The sequence below is a fragment of the Ambystoma mexicanum genome, chromosome 3p (genome assembly GCF_040938575.1).
Source record: "Ambystoma mexicanum isolate Mex_15411 chromosome 3p, UKY_AmexF1_1, whole genome shotgun sequence".
NCBI classification, from domain to species: Eukaryota; Metazoa; Chordata; class Amphibia; order Caudata; family Ambystomatidae; genus Ambystoma; species Ambystoma mexicanum.
The window spans coordinates 38,994,824-39,017,149 of NC_090925.1; positions in this window are offsets into that span (position 1 = coordinate 38,994,824).

A 22,326-nucleotide genomic window follows, 5' to 3' on the forward strand; every position below is an offset into this window, starting at 1 on the left:
GCACCTTTTAAAGTAGCTGCGTAGCAGAAAAAATTTCAAAATTGGAACCCGTTTTCAATGTGTGTGCAAATCCATAACATGGAGTTGCTAGTTCACTTTCAAAGAGGAGGTGGAATATGTATTCAACGTTTTGTCTGAATCTGGGGTCTTCAGAATACCTTCATAAAGAGCATTATTCTGATGCTGTTATTTGTGTGCATCTTTCATCGTACCTTCCACCTTTTCTTGTAGGAACAAGTAGAGGAAGAGTTGTGCTTCTACACTTTTTTCCCACATGCTGATTGGAGATCGTTTGGCTTGCAACATTTGATATGTTTCTAGGGCATTGTCTATGGTGTCTTTGGAGTGCAGTGGGTGAACTGTATACTGGTCTAATATATTGGAGGCTGTAGTAGGATCTAGAAGTTCACATTGGCCAGTTGCTGAGGAATCCCAAATTATTTCGGTGGTTGCCCTCAGGTTTTCTTCAATGTTTATTTCTTTGTAGTATTCATTGTTGTCTTTAAGATATTGCAGGGCTTCTCAGACTTTGTTGAAGTCCACTATTTGCTGCCACATTTTTTTGTCTTTTGTAGGTACACCATTCACTAGGATAATCAAAGATTGATCTATTGCCAATTGCACTCCCAGAGTGTCTACATTTTCTTTGAGATCTAATGGCAAATAAACTACTTTGCCACAAATGCCTTTCAGTAATTGAGAGGGTGGAAACTTTGCTGTTTTTGGTTGAAGGCATATTATCGCTTGAGATGGGTGTACTGTTTGGATTATAATGCTCTCATACAAATTAAGCTGTTGGAGTGGTTTTGGCAGTAGGAATATTTCCAAGTTATTACTGATAGCCTCTGAAGGCATTTGGTTATTGTAAAGTTGTGCAGTGCAGTATGTGAACAGTATTGAAGGGTTAGTAATTTCGTATTTGTTTTCTGCCGAAAGGTAAAGAGCTAATTGGAACCATTGTCTTCTATCTAGTACATTATATCCATAGTTTTGGTGCTCTTTGTATAAAATGTTCTGCAGCAACACACACCTACTTGGTTTGGTAGTTCACCAGATTTGCTTTTAAACTTTGCTATTTCTTTTTTGTATGTGTGTAATAGAAAATCGACATCTGCAAGGTTGTCGCTACTCTTTTCTAAAGTTACTGGATTTTGGAAGTGCTATTCAGTTCCAAATTATTTGCTTTGGATGTGGTCTATTTCTTTGAACAATTCTTTGGCTGTACCATGTAGGAGAATGTCATTTAAATGCTCCACTGCTAAAGCAGGACTTTTTGAATTGTACAGTTTGTGAATGAGATTTCGTACAGTAGAATGGTGTGTTGCAAACATTTTGATATGGTGGAAGGTGCTTTTGCAAGCAGGTCCAGAAATGCAGGCTAATGAATATGCTCATAGTCCTGAGTATTGCCGTACTGGACAGGAGTCCATAGTTTATAGTATTTTTATTTTTACTTGGTCTTTGGATTTGGCTTTCACATACTGATTGAGGAACTGCTGCAAACATTTGATAGATTGTTTGCGCACTTTACACATTGACGTGCACGGCCATTTGTATACGGGACATATTGGTTTGGTGGAATTGAGAGTTGATGCTAAGTTTGCTGGGGACATTCTTGAAAGCAGTGTTTTCTCTTCCATAATGGTGTTGTCTGTCTTTTCATACACTCGCCCACTGCTATGTATGGCAATTGGGTTTGTTTGCTCTTGTTTATATGCCTCTTCATTGAAATATGGCTCTGCGCTGGTGGTGTGACTGCACTCACCTCTACAGATGTTTCCAAAGGTATCTATGCTGATATTGCATTTGTTGTGAAGTACTTGTTGTAGTTTACTAATTAATTTTGTTTGTGGTTCATCCTGTTTAAAATTAATATAAAGAATTTCCTTTTGAGGAGCATTGCATTGTCTACGAGAGCTTCCAGGATCAGTTTTCTGCGGTAAGTTTTAAGGGTTGAGTGTTATTTCCACCTTGTTTTTATAAGGATCTGAAGGACTCTGTGGTGGAACATTTTTTGTAAAATAAATGTTTTTCTTACTTGTGGCTACATTAAGATTTGTAGGTGCAGTGTTGGCACTAGTGGTATTTGCAATCTTTTTAATACATTTATATGTATTCTTACATTTTGAAAGTGGAGTCAGAGTTGCTTTCCTGTTAGCTGCTTCAGTTTTGCTTAGTGGCTGTATTAGCCGTTTTGTTTGAGCTTTTTGTACTAATTGTGCTAGAGAAGGATAGCTATTTTGTACTCTTTTAATTTGATCTGCTCTATTTCTGCATTGCTTTCTACATAGTTTCTTTTTGGTAGGCATTCTTTAGTGTCTGTTGGAGAAAAAAGGAAAGTGTGGGTTGCGAGGTTGTGCGATGGATATATGTGCACTGTGCATGAGTTACTGAATATGAGGGTAGGCATACATATAGAGGTGTGTGAATGTGGAATGGGCTGCTACTTCAGGTTGGGAAGGCTGTACTGGTATCTATCTGTTACTATACTGGCGTTCAGATGATAATACAAAGTGTGCACCTGCTGAGGTGCAATAAGTAAGAGTGAATCAAATGCTGTTGGGTTGCTACAATTGTGTAGTTTACAATACAAGAACACTGCACTGTCTGAGTTACAGGCAGAACACTACAACATTATTGCACTTACTTTGTTGGATGAATAGTAGGTTTCTTCTGGGTTCTATTTTCCACTTGAGACGCCACTGGCTTTCAGGAGAGTGGTCTTCACTGCAATTGCGAAAGATGGTAGTTAGTACATATGTGTGTTAATGGCACAGTAATTGCACTTGGAGAACACATTATTTAAAATTGTAGAAGGATTTGTGGCAGGAAGAGTTAGTGTTTGTGTGAAATTGAACAGCTTTGTATAGGAATGGGTACTTGCAAGCATCAGCATCATTGGTATGGGGGCAGTGGTATCTTTATAAGTGTGTCCTATGAGGTGCACTTTTGCTAGTTTGCAAGTGAGTGCATTGATGTTGCACTATTTAGATTGGAAAGGGTTATGTTTCTGTGTGTGGAATTCCATTAACATTCCCATACATAGATACTTGCTACATGAGTGCAGAAATCCTTTCTGTTGTTTGATTTATTTATCGTCATTTACAAATTGCACTGTTCCCAATGTACACATGCATTTGTTTGCTTTTCTGTCAATTGTGCAAAGTATTTACTTGCCATGCTTTGCCAACATACATGAAGTTTCCCTTTTCTGTGTGCATTCTGGACATTTCACATCACATGGGACTTGCCACTTCAACTTGCTGTAAACGTGTTTCCAATGTGGTTTTCTTTTGTTCATGTACAAATATATCAGAGAGAGTGGTCACAAAATGGAAATATGAAATGTGAAACAGTTATGCAAATTGGCATTAAAAGAAAAGTTTGTAAGCACACCGCATAGCAAGTAAGTGCTGCTTGATGTTGGGAGATGGGACAAATGACATTATGATTATTTAGTAGGTTATGCAAGGTAAGTGGTGGGTACCCTGTTCACATGCATGCAATCTATATACTGGCTATGCTTTGGTAAGATACATGCAGTTTTCCTTTTCTGTGTGCATTGTAGGCATTTTATAGAAGGTGTGTTATTGGGGGAAGTGGTTGTAAAATTGGCAGAAGGAATGAAGAGAATAACAGTTTGCACATTCCAATGGGTGATATGGATAAAAGAAAATGTTTAACACACACAGTATTGTAGTGCCACTTGATGGTAAGAGATGGGACAAATTAGAGTATGCTTCTTGAGTAGGTTATGCATGGTAATTGGCAAGTACACTGTTCACCTGCATTTGTAAAATAGTTGGAAACATAATCTAAAAAATATATGCATGCCTGTAGTTTGTGTCGATGGATGCAGATGTGGATAAATCTCGAAGCAGATATGCTGGAGCGTTGTACAGTACTTTGTTCTGGAGGTGCTTTGCCATCACAGCAGGCTTGTAGCCAGAGTGTTCAACAGTAGATTTAAGGTGCTGAACTGTGATCACAGAGGTAGATGTAGAGGTCTTGGATGTGATTGGTGGATGGTTGTATGACTGCTTATATGTAGCCAATGAGAGAGTGGTGCAGAGAGTGATGTGGAAAGGGAAGAAGGGCTGCCACTGTGTTACGGGGACCGCAGACACCGCAGTAGTCCGCGGACAGGGTGTGCCACATCCGGGTCCTTACAGGATGCCCAGCATGGTAAGGGGACTGTGGGGATAAGCCAATCAGGTGTTGAGGTTCTGCTTTGTTGGAAGAGAGGCTGTGTGTAGTGAAGATGGCAGAGGTGCTGAAGGTCAGGGTGTTGGTAGTTGGAGATCTATTTGTAAATGTGATAGAGAGGTATGCTAAGTCTAGACATAAGGCTGCCAATTGTGGTTTGAAGGAGTGGAGGTGTGGTGGTCACCTGCGCCTGACTCCAATATGCAGGCAGTGGTTGGAGTTTGTAAGGGTATGTCCATTTGGAACTGTCCAGATGTAGTAGTACTGCATTGGGGTGCTGTGCATTTGGGATATACCAGTGCTCCTAGTTTGTTGAGTGTTCTGCAAAAATGGGTTCAGGCAGTGATCGTGGTTCTTCCAAGTGCCAAGGTTATTTTTTCTGAGATGCTACCTAGGGTAGCATGGGACAATTGTAATGTTTGTTGTCCCCAGCAAAATGGTGCAAGGTGTCAAAGGCATGTATGTTTTCTTGCTCAGAGCTAGGATGTTCTCTTGTAATAAGGAGAACATTGATTCTTCGAATGTTAATAATGTCAAAGCAGATGTAATTTATTTATCCTTCCTGGGAAACGCTATGTTATTTCACAATATCAGGAATACTTTACAGAGGTTAATGTAAAGAAATCTGGAGGAAAATAAGTGAGAAAAAAAAATACAAAATAAAAGGTGTTTCTTTTCAGAGCCACTACTAAACAGGAAATCTCCTACCCTGGTTCAAATGTCTGTCCCCACCCTCGTGAATTGCACGATATGTCAGCAGACACTGCAGTAGTCCACGGATCACACATGCCACATCTGGGGCTTTTGAGGCTGGTATACATGGAAATGGGAGTCTGGAGGCTAGGGGATTGGTCAATAAGTTTTTCTAGGCATGGCTTGTAAGGCAAGACTGTGGAAGAAGGTATGTTTGCTGAGAGGAGTACAGATGGTTAAGGCTATGGCTGTGTCTTTCAGGAGGCAGTGTGTCTGGATTTTGGCAGACATTGGTTGCAGGTGTATGCAAAGCATTGTGGAGAGGCAGCACATTTTGGATTCCATCATGTGGATGTGCATTGGTATGGAGTGTGTTGAATGAAGTGGCTGGATTTGGTTTCCTCTTTGTGCCACTTTGGTGACACACCATTATCCAGACATTATTATTATTCATAGTGGAGGGAACAGTTTAGGACATGTTACCGGAATCTCACTGCAGTTTGTGATGAAAGAGGCACGTGCGAAAGTAATGGACATGTTTCCAAACTCCTAAGTAATTTTTTCTCGCATTGCACAGAGACAGACGTAGCTTCGCTGTTCTTCATTTGGACCATGAATGGAGAAAGCAAGGCGCAATGTCAACATGGCTGTTTGTGCCTTTTTTAAATGTTTTTTAATGTTTTGAGAGATGTTGGCATGTCATTCTTCCACAATGAAAATATCACATTTCGTAGTACAATTTTTTTTCTCGCAGAGATGGAGTCCATCTTACTGATGCTCGTAATCAGCTTTTTCTGTGAAATATCCAAAATGCATTGCAGCCCTTTTTGCAAGTATAGGAAGCATTTTTCCAGTAGGTGTAGGCCTCTTCCACCCTTCCAATAACAAACAAATACCACAAAAGGCTCTTTTCAGAGCCACCACTTCCTCCCAGAAAAGAGTGCAATGTTTTTGAAAGTGGTACCCCTTTCATTTTTTTTTAGAAGTCCGTGGACCATCCGCAGACTCCTCAGAATGCCCAGAACCCTGCACCATTTCATTGCCACTTCTATTTTTAAACTGTGAAAGGTGGCTCTGAAAAGAGCCTTTTTTTGTTTTTCGTTGTTTTGTATTTGTTTTGGTGTTTTTATACACAACACATAAGGAAAGGAAGGGAAGGGAGGGTATGCAAGGGGCACCAACCACAGGGATAAGAAAGGGCAAGTGGACAGAGGAAGATGTTGGGTGGGTCTCATTTAGGTAGGGGCACTCTTCCACATGCTCCTGGACCGAAGCCTCAAAAGCACTTCAAAATTGCACCCCCCTCTGCAGAGTACCGCGTCGCAGTACATGCACAATACAGTGATCTTCGAAAGGTAAGGGTCTGATGTGGTGCATATGGCCTGTGAGGCTGGTTCAGGGATCCACTGCCCCACAGGAGTGTCCCTTGTGGTAACAGGAGCAGATACAGAGGATGTTGTAGAGGAACTCAACCTACTACTTTGTTCAAAAGGGATGACCCTCTGAACTGCCGTCTTGTGGTTTTACCTCAGGTGTCACCGAATGGAGGTGGTCCTGCAGCTATACAGAGCCGGTTTGCTGTGACTGAGCACAGTTTTGCACTCAGTGCAGCGCACCTTGTCTGCATGTGCCTTGGGTACCCCTCCAACAGTGGTAAAGAGCTTTCACACCCAAGACTCTTGCTAGCTGACAGTAGTGAGGACTTCCACTACCTCATCCTCGTCTTCCTATCCACATCTCCACACCTGTTCCCCTCCCTAGGCACTTGGAAGGGTGGTGGTGGTGGAGGGAGTGATGGTGGTGCTGAGGCAGAGGCAGCAGCACTGGGAGCAGTCATGGATGCCATCACCAAACGTGTCAGGAACCACCAGGAAGTCAGCAATCTGCACACAGGAAACAGCAAACAGCAAGCTGTAGCAGTGCTCAGTAGTCCTTGGTATCCAAAAACAGAATGAGGAGCAGCTCTGTGGTGTGGCCTTTTATATGGGTGCTGTGGAGCACTCTGCTGACATTTTGCACCCCAAAGTGGACTCAAAAAGCTCAGAAAAGTGTCCAGATTAGCAGGGGCATGGTCTGTGACCCATGCAAGGGTGAAGTTTCACAATAAAGCACCTTGGATTGCTCAAAAAAACACTTGTTGGTGATTGGGGGCCCAGACACTGCACACGGACAAGGGCCTACGCTGAGCATGGGTGCAGTCACATGGTGATGTCGCGGACATTCGCGAATGGGACTGGTGTCCGCAGACACCTATCACGTGGGATCTGTTGTGCGCATGCACATAGGTGTCCTACGGACAGGGTTGGCCTCCCTGGACTAATTAAGAGTGCGACACACGTGCAGCGAACAGTTCCGGACAGGCACGATGTTCGTATGAAACCCGAAGGTTGGATGAGCATGCTCGCAGGTGTCCCCCGGACAGGGGTGGGGTCCCTGAACTAATTAGGGTTGTGTCACAACTTTGTGGACAGGCGGACAGGTGCAGTGTTCTACGGACATCTCCATTTTGATTGCATACAGACCAGACAGGTGCAGTGTCCCTAGGACACCTCCATTTTGATTAATTATGGAGGTTCCGGACAGTCGCGCTGTCCACAGACTTCTAACAGGGTTTAAAAAAAATAAAACAGAGATACATACAGCAACAGTATACATATAACTTTATTTACACACTTAAATATACACATTTTGAAAGAGAAGGGGAATCAGAAATGGACACATATACAAGGGAATTGTTTTTTTTAGAGGTTGGACATTAGGGGAGGAAGGGATTGAGGTCTCATCGTAACATCTTTGGTGATGGGGAATTTGTGGGGATGGTTGTCTGGGTCAGGGAGAAGTGGTACAGGTGCTGGTGGGGCAGTGATATTTAATATTCTCCATGATATGTCTTGGTACAAAATCTTTTAAATCTGCAAAAGTGTCCATTAATTGATACATTTTTTCTTCCAACTTAGTAGATGAATTTGTAACACTGTTACTTTGCTGTTCCATATGCTCATGGACTTGTAGATGATGTACTGTGTCTGAGGCATTCCCTTTATTTTCTGTGTATACTGCTAAAGACACATGTGTGATGATGGGTGTTAGTCTTAGCAGTGCACGGTGGTGGCACGAGTTGTGGTTGCTTAGCTCACGATAACTGGAAAATGTTGGGGGGGTTTTCAGTTTTACTGTAACCATAATATCCTTTCTACACACTTTCTCCACTGGTTTGGATATGTTTTTATTAGTGCAAACTAACTGTAACATCCCTTTAACACTGTTTTTTCACTGAATTTGATAGGTTTTTATTAACGCAACTTAACCATAACATCCCTTTAACACTGTTTTTTCACTGAATTTGATAGGTTTTTACCAGGACACCCTTAATATGTATAGATGTACCATACAACATACTGAACCCACTAGCCCCATGCTGATAACCACAGGGTCTGTGGACTGTGCGACTATTCACAGACCTCGGGAAGCATCCACACTGCCCAAAACCGCAGGGGTTGTTTTACATTATGATAGTGTGCAGCAAAGACACTGAACATGTTTAAAGAGCAACACATAAGTAAATTGTAAGGAAAAATTAAGTAGGTCTACAAGCTCTGTACTTATACAAGCTCTGTACTTATATAAGCAGCAGTACAACTGCATAGGGTGTGCAACATAATGGAATGCACCAATCAGGAAAATAACCTGTGCATCCAAGAGTATTACCTCAGTGCTGCTTTACATACACAGTGAGAAGCAACCATCAGCAAGAGAAGTGCAAAGTAGTGAGAGCAGAACCGTACTAAAAAGTGGTAAGTACACTACATTTTTGCCTATAACTGTGCAGTTTGTTCTGAGTACACAAATGGCAAGCACCCTGGAGTGGCTTATGGAGAATTTCCATCTTGATGAAATTAGTGAAGATAGTAACTTCTATGGTACATAGTGCAGTTTGAATTTTTTTAGAATTAATACACATTTTCACATGTGAATGAAACATGTTTTTTTGTTTAACAGTACATACAGAAAATGAAGGGAATGGCTCAGATGCATCGGCTACTACGTAAGTGCATGAACTCATAGGAACCCAAACTGACAATGCCGCCAATTAACTAGTGAGCCTAGGGGCAGAAATTGATGAATTGAAGAACAGATTTGGTGACTTAAAAGAATTTGTACAAAGACATATAATAGGAAATATAAAGTAACACTGCCCCACTTGCACCCCTTCCAACTGTACCAGCCTACCATCCCCACAATTCCCCTGTAAGCAATGACTTTACAATGAGACCTCAATCCCTTCCTACCCTCATGATCAGTCTATACAAAACCACAATTCCCCTGTTTATGTTTCCATTTCTGCTACCCCTTCCCTTTCCTAATTGTTTGTATTTGTGTATGTAAATAGAGTTCTATGTATATACTGTTGCTGTGTGTGTGTGTTTTCTATTTTAAAAGCCCTGTTAGGAGTCTGCAGAGCGTACAACTGTCCGGCATGTCCGTAATCAAAATGGAGGTGTCCTACAGCCACCGCGCCTGTCCGTGCTGTCCGTAGGACTCTGTGCCTGTCCCGCATGTCTGCAAAGGTGTGACGTACCTTTAATTAGTTCCAGGATCCCACCCCTGTCGTGCAGACACCTGGGCGCACGCACATCAAATTCCCTGTGTCCTATGTACAATCCGCCTGACGGGCATGTGCGCAAAGTTGTGTTGTGCTTTTAATCAGTTTGGGGAGCCCAGGCCTGTCTGGGGAGCATGCGCATTTCCTCCTCCGGATCCTACGATCAACGGGCCTGTCCGGCATGTCCGCAAAGCAGTGACGTACTTTAATTAGTTCGGAGAGCCCACCTATGTCCGGTGGACACCGGGCACATGCGCTTCTCGTCGCCTGGGTCCTACCAACAACGGGTCTGTCCGGTATGTCCGGAAAGCAGTGGCGTACTTTAATTAGTTCGGGGAGCCCATCCATGTCTGGCCGACACAGGGCCACATGCGCACCGCACACCCTGGGTCCATGAACACTGCACCTGTTCAGAACTGTCTGCTGCACGTGTGTCACACTTTTAATTAGTTTGGGGAGCCCAACCTGTCAGTAGGACACCAAGGCGCATGCGCACAATGGATCCTGCACAATAGGTGTCCCACGGACAGCCGTCCCATTCGCGAATGTTTGCGACGTTACCATGTGACTGCACCCACGCGGAGCGGCGGCCCTCATTTGCAAACAGGGTCCGGGCCCCTGAACAGAAAAAAAAGTGTCTTTTTGGCCAATCCAAGGTGTTTTACTGTGAATCTTCATCCTTGCAGAGGTCCTAGACCATTCCTCAGCCAATCTAGAAACGTTTTGGTACTTTTTGAGCCCAGCTTGGTGTTCGAAGTGTCTGCGAAGGGCGCAACTGTCTGCAAAGCGCTCCCCAGCAACCCTATAAAAGGGCAAACCCCAGTGCTGCTCCTCATTCTGTTTTTGGATTTCCTGAACAGAGCACTCTACCAGATTGCTGGATTGCTGCCTTACTGCTCCACATTGCTGGATTGCTGCAGTACCTGCTCCAAATTGCTAGATTCCTGCATTGTTGGGCTGCTGAGCTGCTGGATTACCTGAATAATATGTCATCCCCTGTTGTAGGATCTGCTGCCTCTGCCTCAGCAGTACCACCCCCACCACCACCAGCAACTTCCCATGGGCCTGTAGAGGGGAACAGGCGTGATGATGCAGAGGAGAAACAAGAGGAAGAAGAGGATGAGGTAGTGGAAGTACCCACTATCAGCTGCCAACATGAGTCTGGGTTTGGAGGCTTTTTACCACTGTTGGGGGTGGGGTAGCCAAGTCTCAGGCAGCCAAGGTTTGCTGCAATGAGTACTCAGTCACAGCAAACCTGGGTTGTACAGTTATGGCACCACCTCCATGCGGCGACACCTGAGATCCAGCCACAAAGCAGCAGTTTGGAGTGTCGGTCCCCTTCAAACAGGGTAGTAGGTTGAGTTCCACTATAGCATCCTCAACATCTGCTCCGGTCACCACAAGGGACACTCCTGTGGGGCAGCGGATTCCTCACTCAGCCTCGCAGGCCATATGCACTGTAGTAGATCCTTACCTTTCAAAGGTCACTGTTTTGTGTGTGTACTGCAATGTGGTACTCTGCAGGGGTGAGCAGTCCGGACTGGTTTTGAGGCTGCAGTCCGGGTCCACTAAGGAAAGTGCCCCCTACCTCGATGAGGTCCACCAACATCTTTCTCTCTCCATCTGCCCTTTCTTATCTCTGTGGTTGGTGCCCCTTCCCTACCCTAACTTCCCTTCCTCCCTTGTGTCGTGTTTAAAAAATCAAAAAAATCACAAAACACACAAATAAAAAATAAAATGGCTCTTTTCTGAGTCACCTTTCACAGTTTAAAAATAGAAGTGGCAATGAAATGGTGCAGGCTCCAGCACAGTCTGCGACATCCGTGGACAGCGCGGTAGTCCACGGTCTTCCAAAGCATGCAGGGGGTGGCAGCATGTAAACCATTGTATTCTTTTCTGGGAGAAAGTGGTGGCTCTCAAAAGAGCCTTTTTGGGGGGGGTGGTTTGTTCATGGAAGTTTTGAAGTGGCCAACACTACTGCACACATGCTTGCTATGCATGCATGAAAGGCTGGAAAGCATTTTGGATATTGCGCAAAAAAAGACGATTGCCAGCATCAGTTAGATGGACGCCATCTCTGCGAAAAAAAATGTTAGTGCTACGAAATGTAATGTTTTTATTGTGAAAGAAAGACCTACCAATATTTCGCAAAAATGCACAAACACCCTTGTGGACATTGCACCTGGCTTTCTCCATATGCGGCCCAAATGATGAAGAGCACAGTCACATTTGTCTCTGGGCAATGCACAAAAAAATGACTCAAGAGTTTGGAAACATGTCCATGATTTCCCCAAGTGCCTCCTTCATCGCATACTGCAGAGAGATTCTAGTAACGTAGCATAAACTGTTCCCTCCACAATGAACAATAATAATGGCTGGGTGATGCTGCGTCACCAAAGTGGCACAAAGGGGAAACAAATCCAGCCACCCCATGCTACACACTCCATACATGAGGAAATCCAAGATGTGCAGCCACTTCAGAGTGATCTGCATAAACCTGCAGCCAATGTATCCAAGAGTCTCCCAAAATACAGACACTCTGCCTCCTGAAACACACAGCCATAGCCACATCCATCTGCACTCCTCTCAGCAAACAGAGCTCTCCCACACTCTCTCTTTGCACACCAAACCCAGGGAACTTTATTGACCAATCCCTCACCTCCACAGTCCCAGTTCCACGCCTGCCATCCTTAAAAGTTCCAGAGTTTGTGGATAAATCGGTCAATTCAAGGGGGTAGGGAGAGAAATATAACCCAGGGTAGGAGATTTCTTCTATTGTGGTGGCTCTGAAAAGAGCCTTTTTTAATGTATTTTTTTAGGTGCTGTTGAACAAACACCTTTTGTTTTCTATTTTTGGGGGATTTTTTTTCTCTTCTTTTCCTCCTTACTGCCTTACATCAACCTCTGCAAAGCATCCCTTAGATTAAGAAAAAAAGAGCATTTCCAAGAATGTAAAATGAAACGCTGTCTGCGGTAAAATACTGCACACAAAGAGAGTCAATGTTGTCATTGGAGAAAACAGACATCGCAGCAAGTCGCAAAACTATACCCATGCCTCTATTAACAAGGCATCGTCTAACATTTTGCCTGGGATTAAAGACATTGGGGTTGTTTCAATGTGCTCTTGGTAGTATTTCAGGAACAAATACCTTTGCAGTAGGGAAAAGCAGCATTCGTTCTTCCACCAACAGCTTCAATACAGGAACCAAATTTGGAGCACTGAGGTAGCCCAAATGCTCTCCTCCACAGTGCACCACCAAAACATCAGGACTACCAAAAGTAGCCATGTCTCTGCAAAGAACAAGCAGTGCCTGCAAATTGTGGCCAGGCACACTGCACCATAAAGCCTCCAGTCCTTGAAAACCAATATTAGCAGACACACTTCTTGCCTTTGCATAGCTCTCCAGATCACATACAAATGAATCTCCCCCTCTACATACAATAACTCCAGCCATCTTCACTACACAACCAGCACAACAATGAAAAAAGTATTACCCTCCTTTCCTGTAAAGCATACCCTTAACACCAGATTGGCTAATCTCCACAGTCCCATTTCCATGCTAGGCATGCTGAGAAGCCCCAGATGTAGCACGTGTGAACCGCAAACTACCGCAGTGTTTGTGGTTTCTCATAGCAAAGGGGCGGCCCTTAATCCCTTTCCACTTCACACTTTGCAGCACTCTCTCATTGGCTACTGGTAAGCAGTCCCACAACCATCCTCCAATCACTTCTGAGATCTCTACATCTTACTCTATCAGCTCAGTACAACACTGCAGATGTACTGTTCAACACTCAGAGCACAGGTGTCCTATGATTCCCAAGCACTTGCATCCAAAAGTACTGTAAATCTCTCCAAGATTTCTACTTCCAGGATCATCCACATCTACATCCATCAACACAAACTACAGGTATGCATATGTTTTGTAATGCACACTAAAAATGAAAACTGCATGTATGTTACCAAAGCATAGCACGTACATAGATTGCATGCACTAGAACAGGGTGCCTGCCACTTGCACTGCATAACCTACTCAATAATCATGTTTTCATTTGTACCATCTCCTCACATCAACTGACAGTTACTTACAATGCTGTTTGCTTTCAATGTTTTCTTGTTCTGCTACTACCATAACAGCTGCAAACCACATATTTCAATTTCAGCACCACTATCTATGATTTTTGTTCATAAAAAAACAGATTGGGAACATTTGCACAGCTCATTCAAGTACCAGATCCTATGTGAAATGCCCAGAATGCACACAAAAAAGGGAAACTACATTTAAGCTAGGAAAACATGGTAAGTAAATACATTGTACAATTGACAAAATGCACCATTGGGAGGAAAGCAAAGCAATGTATGTGTACATTGGAAACAGTGCTATCTGTAAATTTCGATAAACAAATGAAACAACAGAAAAAGAATGTCTGCTTTCATGTCGCAAGCATGTATGTGTGAGAGAGAAAGTTACCAAAATTCCACACACGTTAACATTCTCCTTTCCAATCTGTACATCTTTCTGCCCTTTTTATCACTCTGCTGTGACTTGCACTAATCCATTTCCAAAGCAAGTAGTGCAGTAACATCTCACACACTTCAAAAGTGCAACCCCACAACGCACAGTTATCAGTGCAGCACTGGCCCCGATACCAACAATGCTGATACTCCCAAGTTCCAACTCGTATGCAGTACTGTACAATTGCACACACACACTAACTCTTCCTGCCAACAAATCCTCCTACAATCTAAAATAATGTGCTTTCCCACTGCTATTACTGTGCAATTAACACACATACCCACTAACTTCCTTCTTCTGCAACTGCAGTGAAGAACCACCTCCTAAAAGCCAGTGACATCTCTGCTGGAAGATAAAACCCAGGAGAAACCTACTCTTCACATCCAACAAAGTAAGAGCAGTACTGTTGTAGAGTTCTGCCTATAATTCAGTTAGTGCAGTATTGTTGTATTGTAGCCTAGACAATTTTATCCAACACCACTGCACTAGCTTTACCATTATGCATTGCATCTTGCCAAGTCCACTGTTTCTATTGTCATCAGAACACCAGTATGTTAATACCCACTAGTTTTATAAAAGGTATTGTAATGTCCTTACTTCTTCAAGCACATTACACTGTCATACACACTGAAGCAAGCCTTTCCCCAGGAACACACACACACATACCAGTACAACATTCCCAACCAAATGCAACAGCCCTTTGCACAATCGCACTCCTCTATGTATTCCTACCCTCCTATTCAGACACTCATGCACAGTACACACAAATACATTGTACAACTTCCAAAACCACACTTTCCTTTTTTCTCGAATAGACACAGGACAATGCCTACCAAAAACCAACTCCATAGAAAACAACACAGAAATAGAGCACATAAAACTCAAACCATGCAAAATGGCCATCCACCTCTAGCAGACGTTGTGGGAAAAGATTAAACAAAACAGCTAACACAGTCATTGAGCAAAACGGAACCAGGTGGCAGGAAAGCAAGTGTGATTTGTCTTCCAAAATGTAAAACTAAAAGTAAATGTATTAAGAAGAATGCAACTACCAGTAGTGCACTACATCTACCAATGTTAAGATAGCCACAAGTAAGCATTACAAAAAAGTAATTTTACAAAAAATGTTCCACCATAGAATCCTTCAGAACCTTATAAAACAGAGGAGAAATCACGCTCAACCATTAAAACCCACAGCAGAAAACTGATCCTGGAAGCTCTCATAGACAGTGCATTGCTCCTCAAAGGATGGAAATTATTTATATTAATTTTAAACAGAATGAAACCACTAACAAAATGAATTAGTAAACTAGAAAAAGTATTTTGCAACATACACAATATCAACATAGATACCTACGCAAATGTCTCGTCAAGTGAATGGATTTGCACAACCAGCACAGAGCCATATTTCAATGAAGAGGCATACAAACAAGAGTAAACAAACCCTATTGCCATACATAGCAGTGGGTGAGTGTATGAAAAGACAGACAACACCATTATGGCAGATGAAACGCTCATTGCAAGAATATCCCCAACTAATTTACAATCGACTCTCCATTACACCAAACCAATCCGTCCCATCTACAAATGGCTTGCACCTCAATGTGTAACTTACGAAAACAATCCTTCAAATCTTTGCTGCAGTTCCTCAATCAGTATGTGAAAGCCAAAGACAGATACAAAATGTAACTATTACAAACCATGGACTCCTGTCCAGTGCGCAAATACACAGCACTACAAGGACATTCATTAGCCTGCATTTCTGGGCCTGCTTGCAAAAGCACCTTCCACCACATCAAAATGTTAGCAACACACTATTCTACTATACAAAATCTCGTTCATAGACAATACTATGCAAAAAGTCCTGCTTTAGCACTGGAGCATTTCAATCACATTCTCCTGCATAGCACATCCAAATAAATCCTGGAAGAAATAGACCACATTCAAATCAAATATTTAGGAAAAGAAGAACACTTACAAAATCCAGTAACTATAGAAGATAGAAGAAACAACCATGCAGATACCAACCTTCTATTGCACACATACAAACAAGAAATAGCAACGTTTAAAAGCACATCTGCTGAAGTACCAAACCAAGTGTGTGTTGTCAGAGAACTTTTTATACAAATAGCACCAAAATTGTAGATATAACATATAAAATAGAAGACAATGAGGAATCCCAATGGGGTACGACTTCCTTTCGTCGTGGGATGTTTTTTTGCGGTGTTTTTTACCTATCGGTTTTATCAAAAAATAAATTGCGGTAAAAAACCCGCGAAAAAACATCCCGAAATGAAATCACATGAAACCCCCAATGGTTCCAATTAGCTTTCTAAACAAATACGAAATTACTAACACCTAAATGCTTTGCACATACTGCACTGGAAAACTTGATAATAACCAAATGCCTTCACAGGCTATCACTACTATAACTTGGAAATAGTCCCACTTCCAAAACCACTCCAACAACTTAATTTGTATGAGAGCATTGCAATCCAAACAGTGCACCTATTTCAAGCGATAAAGCACCTTCATCCGAAAACAGCCAAGTTGCCTCCTTCTGAATTATTGAAAGGCATTTGTGGTAAAGTAGTTTATTTGCCATTAGATCTTAAAGAAAATGTAGACACTCTGGGAGTGCAACGGCCAATAGATCAATCTTTGGTTATCCTAGCAAATGGTGTACCTACAAAAGACAAAAGAAAATTGCAACAACTAGTAGACTTAAACAAAGTTAGAGAAGCCCTGCAATATCTAAAAGAGAACAATGAATACTACAGAGAAATAAACATTGAAGAAAACCTGAGAGAATCCACCAAAATAATTCAGGACTCCTCATCAAGCGAGCAATTTGAACTTCTAGATCCTACTACAGCCTCCAATATTTTAGACCACTATACAATTCACCCACCACACTCCAAAGGCACCATAGACGATGCACTAGAAACATATTAAATGCGGCAAGCCAAAGGATCTCGAATCAGCATGTTGGAAAAAGTGTAGAAGCACAAACCTTTCCTCTACTCTTTCCTACCAGAAAAGGGGGAAGGTATGATGAACGATGCACACAAATAACAGCATCAGAATAACGTTATTTACGAATATATTCTGAACACCCCAGATTCAGAAAAAAGTTAAATACATATTCCACCTCCTCTTTGAAAGTGAACTAGCGACTCTATGTTATGGAGTTGCACACACATTGAAAACAAGTTCCAATTTTTTAAACATGTCTGCTACGTAGCTACTTCAAAAGGTGCAAGAGAAAGATTACATTTTACAGTCAAGTATTTGGCAAACATGTGTGGTATGAAAGAACGCTGGTTCCGACGTCACGCAGATGTAAGGTGTATGCTACGCAACCTTGGCCCACTGTTAGGGAGAATTCTCCAAAATGGCTAATTACCCTTACCTACTGTGTCCCTCAGCAGCTTTGCTGGATTTCTAGGATTTCTTTTTTCACCTGGTAAGAGTGTGAGCCTTTTTCCCACTCTAACATGTGTTTTGCTGGGTGTGTTCTAACATATTTGTGTTCATAGACTGTGGAGTCTCACCTACTCCATAGGCATCATCTTTTTTAACTGTGTGTACCATAGCACCTTCAGTCCAGTGACAGAGGGTTGTCTTTTTCAGACTTCCCACTCTGAACTCCATTTTCTGGGATTGATTACTGTCTCCCAGAACATGTAAAGTTGCCATTGACTTTATTAGTCTTTTTAAAATCACGGACCCAGTACAAACTATAGAGTTCTGGAAAGGGTTAATGGCTATCCCCTTTTGTCTGTTTCTCATGGAACATTGTTTCGTTCCCTTTTCATTAAGATTTTGCTGGTGGCAGTGGTAACTAAGCTATTTTTCCTACTGTGCTTATTTTCAATAGCCTTGGTATTGTTTTAGGCTATCTTAGTAGCCTTGAACTTAAACCCGCTGGACCATATTTACTTTTATACAGTTCCAGCTGGGTTTATCCACCATTTCTTTTTGTAAAAGTCTTTCTCATATTTTACTCTGCAGGTTTGGTTCCTTTGTTCGCCGACCTTTGGCGAGCTTCTGCACAGAAGCCCTCCTTAGGTGCCTGAATGTCTGAGGGGGAAAAGATGTGAGGGAGAGGTTTGAGACTCCCTGCGCAGGGTCTCCTTGGAGACCCATGCCACACTCTGTGTGATTGGCTGTGGTGACTGTCCTGCCGGGACAGCCACCCTGCTGTGTGATTGACAGCCAGGCTGTGTGAATGGGGGAAAACTGCATAAAAAGCAGGTCTCTGGGACTGAGAAGGCAGAGTCGCCACTGGATCAAGAGAACCAGAGAGAAGGTGACAGAATAGGACCTCTACCATGACTGAACCTCCTGGTGAAGCCCTGCTGCAGCTCTGAATCTTCAAACTTCGTGACAGGGAAGATCTGCAAGGAATCTTCTGTCCTTGAGCTGCTGGGCTCAACCAGTTCACCAAACTGCAAGCCAGGCCTCCCTCCTCTGTCAAATTTGCTGTGCACAGCTACAGTGAACCGGATAGCAAGGAGGGTCGGACCCTGCTTGGGTTTTAAGGAGCGTACCTTTTACTCGTTGCTTTGCTCTGCGGCTGGTTTCTTCCCTGGGCAGTGCAGGACACTCCAGTCTTCCTACTTCATTTCAGTCTGACAGTCGCTTCAGGAACTGTGAGCCTGCAGGACCTGCCAGGAACGTCCACCTCAGCTACAGCCTTCTTCTCCATTTAAGGTACTGTTCACATCGACCACGGTAAAAGTGTTTAAAATCTTTTGCCAATCCAAGGGCTTGTCCTTCTCTATTCTTTAAAGTAACCTTTTATCCTACCAACTTCGTTCTGAACTCTTGGCAAAGACTTAACCGCAAACAACTCTGAACTGTGTGATCCTCTTTAAAGACTTTGGTCCATTGACTTTGGCCCTGGCCTCTTGATTTGATTTGCTCACTGTAGTTACTCTTTATAGATTTTCCTGCTTACTTACTTGTTGGTGCTGCTCAATGTCGGTCTAACTTTGTCTTTCCCTCCCTTTTAAATTACTGGAGTGCCATTTTGCTCACACTTCATTTTGATTTTAACTTGTCCAGAATCTATTGGGTGTGGTCTAGTGTATTAAGATTGTGATTTTTCAACTGCTTGATAATAGCGAAATGTTTTATAAATGATGTGTAAATTAATGTATATGCTTTTACTCAGAAACCTTGAGTCAGTGTTTGTTTGAATCACAGTAATTGTTGTCCTTTGTGTAACTATTGGTACTGCTCACTTTACTCTTGAGATAAGTCTGGCTGCTCAGCCATTGCTACCACTTTACTGTGTACAACAGGCTTGTACCAAAGGTGAATTTGTACTGTCACGTATAGTCTTAATTGTGTGTGGTGTTCCCAAAGGGTACTGGATATGATTCTTCCTAACACGCACCCACATGGTTTGTCACTAAAAGTTGTTCAGAGTATGCATGGGAATACTTGCACAGTTTCCTACACATAGCAAACTAAAACAAAGCTGGGATAGACATGAAAACACCAGGAGAACTCTGCTCTGTTGACCCTGTAAACGTATCAAGGTACTTCCATCATTGCTTTATCGCCATGCTGTACTTCATTTTAATAAAACACTTCTTCCCCTCGGAGAAAAGAATATCAAGCCAGAGGAGCACAACACATCCACATGCTTTTGGGGATTAAAGATGCTCCTAAATTTGGTCAGGACAGTGATGCCACTGTTTTGCGGTTCATTCACAAATATGTCACTTACAAAATCCCTTCAAAAAGCACACACAGTGACCTACATGCACACATTTTGCGGTTTCAAAGAAACAAATGTGGCAAATACTACACCAAATGCTTTATTGGTTTCCCTAGAACAGTTTCAGCAAAAGTGAATAGCTTCATGTCTTCTGTTTGACAAAGAGAGAAAGGCAAATTGCCTAAGAACACATACGGCATTAAACGAACTGAAACATCAAAGTACATCAATGATTACAATTAAATCATTGCCCTCCTATGGAATGCAAACATAGATGTGCAGCACATTTCAGACAATTCCACTGCAGTTGCACGATATGTCACAACCTACTTAACTAAAGCTGAGAAAACAGAGCTGAAAGACCTCTGGGATGACATATCATCTGACAAAACACACTCATCACAAAAATGATACAGCTTTGGAATAAAAATGCTCTCCCATAGAGAATGTGGCTGTTACAAAGCTGCAGACCGTTTAACTGGCACAGCTTTATATGGGAAAAACACTTTATTGGACACATACTACCCAAACAGGAGTACTGCTTTGGAAATAATGTGTCTATACCGTGATGCTGGAAATGCATTGGAGGGACAGGGCCACCATGCCCTTGTCCTGTGCACCTTTTATCATGTGTGTTCTGTGTTATTTTCTGCACAGGAGTCCATGTGGGACTATTGGCAGTGCAGCTCTTCCTCATTTTGGTTTGGTGAACAGACCCTTGGGATACCCTTATGGCACCCATGGGTGGGGGTACAACACTGTACACCTAGTGTATGTTTTGGGCACTTGTGTGTGGCCCACATAGCAGGGTGTGGGTTGGTGGCAGATCCATGCTGAATTTGACAGGTGCTCTGAGTATCCTCCATTTTGGGATACCCTGGCCCTGCCATTGGAATCAGTTAATTCCTAATGGGAGACAAGATGGCCTCTGTGGCCCCTTGCTTTCTATCACCTGTTACTTTGTCTTCCCAAATCCCTGGGAAGCCCTGACTCTGTCCCTTCCCCTGACTGGCTGTTGGGTGGAAGTTCCATATATGGTATTGTGGAGAAGTCCAGGCCAGACTGGCTGGAGCCTTCCTAATGACTGAATGTTGTGGGTATGCCCTTGGGGTGGGACTTGGGTGAATGGAGTGTGTGACCAATATACATTTTATGTTATGGGTGTCTGGTTTCTGGTCTGTGACACAATGGGCCTCATTACAACAGTGGCAGAACTTATACAAGAGAGGACCTGGCTAGGAGACCTCTTCCCGAACTACGAGGGAACATCATGCACCAGCTAACCTTCACCAAGGCTCCATGGAAGTCAGTCATCGAAAGGCTACCGACCGGAGATGGGGACCCCAGAGGAATCTGAAGTAAAGCACCCGGACATTGAAGTCTATCGCTGTCGACGGCCATCATCATCGACCAGAGCCGCAACACTCCATTGCCTAAGTCATTTGAATTAAGGGATTTCTTCTTCTTCACGTCGACTGCTTTGTCCCGCCGGAGAAAGTCAAGGTAGATGACGAACCCGAGAAGAATCCACGGGTGGGTTTACTGCCACCTGAAGTCCTCAAAGACGCTCACGAAGATATAAAAGCCAGCCGGGGACGAGTCCCGATCCCTGACGCCAACCGCTGATGACCCAACGCCCTTGCTGGGCCTACGTTCTTCATTGACTGCTGCAACCAACTATCCTCGTCGAGGTGCACCGCACGCCTCATCTTTGCAGAACATCCACGATCGATCGAGGACGAGCACCCCGAAGGCCGAAGCTGCCGTCTCAACAAGATTGTTCACCTGTCCTTCAAGGAACTCTGCCAAACCAGGTACATTGGGGTAGTATAACATTTTTAGAAGAAAACAAGACTCTGCTAAACAATATATGGACTGGGCTTGTCAATGCACTTTATTTATAGGTTGCCCAGGTGGGGGGGATCCTCACACAGAACTGTGTCTTGGGTAGGGACCAAGTATTCTGCCAATTGTCTATGCCAACTGGTTTGCCTCCCATGTCTAGTGTTGCTTCATGGAATGGGAGTTTACCAGTGGTTCAGCTGCCTGAAATATCCCGATATTACCGGGATATCAGGCAGTGGAAAATGGTACGTGTGGTTGCCAGTATCCCTCCAGGATACCGGAAAACTTGGAATGAGGCTCAATGTGTCAACTTTCAAACAACTTGTGCATGAGAACGAGAAACACAACGGGGGCTATCGTGTGCAGGAAGAAGTGCTTTCTGTATGTAAAGATGCACTAAAGCGTTTTTTAAAAAGCCCTGAATCAAAGATAATCAACATAGTGACTGGCAAAAAAGCTATCACATAGTGCACACTCATTTTCCTTTGCTCCTTACTGTAGCTCAGGGGCACCACAACAAGCTTTCTACAGTTGAAAAATGCAAGAGGTTGTGGTACAGACTCCTCCCTCAGACTGGCATGGTCTATCCTGTCGGTCTCCAAGACATTTCAACAGGGTCACCACTGTCCAAATGGTTGAAGGATTTGTTTTGACACATGCAAACTGTGTAGTAATGACAAGAGGTCAGTGAGGGCATCTGTATTTGTTTAATTAGTCCCATAACACGTAAACTG